The sequence below is a fragment of the Mus pahari genome, chromosome 22 (genome assembly GCF_900095145.1).
Source record: "Mus pahari chromosome 22, PAHARI_EIJ_v1.1, whole genome shotgun sequence".
NCBI classification, from domain to species: Eukaryota; Metazoa; Chordata; class Mammalia; order Rodentia; family Muridae; genus Mus; species Mus pahari.
The window spans coordinates 22,988,275-22,990,110 of record NC_034611.1 but is presented as its reverse complement, the minus strand read 5'-3'; the positions used below and the strand labels follow the sequence as shown (position 1 = coordinate 22,990,110).

Genomic DNA, 1,836 nt, shown 5'->3' with positions numbered 1-1,836 from the left:
AGGCTCAAAGTCACAGCTCCCATGAACTGAACTCTATTTCTCCAGTCTGTCTTGGCCTTATTTCAGACTGTCAAGATCTTCCAACTTTTTCTCAAGGATCTGTCGTTTTCAGAAAACATATCTCGCTCCCAGGCAATTTCCCCTTCATTTTAGAAAAGCATTTTTCAGCATTTCTTACTGAACCAAGCTTAAATCATTAAAAAAATAAAAAAATAAAACATCCTTGATTCTCCAAACTGTTTAAGAATGTTCATCATTCTTTTGTCCCATTTCCTAGCACTACTTTTCGAATGGTTTAGATTTAGGCAAACCTAAAATAGATTTTTGCCAAAACTTCCTCCCACCCTTAATTTTTAAACCCATGTGTATTTTAAGGAAAATTTAATACATATGCTTCTAATTCGTGTGCACTTAACTCATCAGAACATTGTTTCATAAGACCTGTTTGAAGTTAAGAAGTCTTTTTGGGGCTTTCCTTTAATAAGACTTTTCAAGCCTTTATTCTTAGAAGCAGGAAGTCATATTTTGCCAGGAGTAAATGAATTTAAACCCTGACTCAAGGTTTACATTTGGCCCCAAACTGACAGCCAAGATACTTTTTGAGCTATGTACAAAAACAAGTTCTTTTTGCCCCTAGAGTTAATTAGTTTTATTAGTATTGTGCTTGAAGTCAGAAAACTTAGACAAGTCTTTATCTATCTTACTTGAAGATGCAAAAGTTGTCAATATTCATGAAAAGACCTAATTCTAAAAACCACTCTGTATGCACCATAAAGCTCTTAGTATTTGCTGATATATTTTACTAATGAGCTGATGAGACGGTTTCCTTAGGACAAGAAACAATAAATGGTTTCCACATTGAGCTACACATAAGTGATGGGAGGGGTATGATGAGACATGGAGAGCCATCACTTGCATAGTAACAGATGACAACACCTCTGTGCCTATAAATATAGCACAACAAGTACATTGATGGGTTTTAGCACAGGTCCATGTGTCAGAGAATCTGACATGAAATACAAAGAGTAAAGAACAAAGGAGAGAGATAAGACATTTAACAAGATGCCATTGATGAATGATGAAGACAAGGAAGACAACAGAAATCTCGGAGTTTTAAACCAATGACTCCTTGAGCTAGGATGCCTCCATCAGAATTTTCCCTTCTGTTGATGGCCACAGCTGTTCCCCTGCTGTCTACTGCCATGTCTTAGGCTAAGGAAAGGCTTACCTTGTTTTTGTTTGCTTCCTGAAAAGCTAGTGAAAGCCGCAAGCTACAGGAAAACCCACTTCCCTGAGTTTCTTCGTAAGGAATAGCCCATCACATTTAAACAAATCCAGTATGTCTCATAATTGTAAGCCTAACAAAAACACCTTTTTTCAAATTTTTGCTGATTATTGATAGAAATGAGTGCAGCCCAGTCACTAGCATCAAAAGGCATGTATGGGTTTTGGCCTGAGTCAAATGGAGATTAAGAAATCTTTATTCCCTGCCCCTAGAGGCCTTGCAGGTATGGCTGCTGGGTGACATGTGTATCAATAGGTGGCAAAAAAGCCGAGAGGCTGTGTCTATGCTCAGTGCTCTGATCTATGAACATTTGAATGCTTAGTACCCTAACATCCCCTGGAAAAAAAAAAAAAAGCAAGCTTGAGAAGATGATCAATCAGGGGTCAGGGGACCAGGACAGCTAGTTACCCTGAGAGGACCACCAGCCTAGCAGTACACAGGGCTGGACAGGCTCCCAGCTTGAGAGTGACCCAGAAATGAGACAAAACTTACCTGGCCAGAGCAAGCCAGAAATAGAAGAACCCAGCCTGGAACAGCAGGCCCCAGGCAGG

General features: G+C 39.5%; 1 non-coding gene across 1 annotated transcript; it reads left to right on the top strand.

Annotated features, from left to right (window-relative positions):
• Positions 1–1,486: 1,486 nt before the first annotated feature.
• Positions 1,487–1,619, top strand: LOC115063042. Its single transcript, XR_003842925.1, has one exon. It is a non-coding gene; the product is annotated as a small nucleolar RNA SNORA17 (small nucleolar RNA).
• The last annotated feature ends 217 nt before the right edge of the window (positions 1,620–1,836 follow it).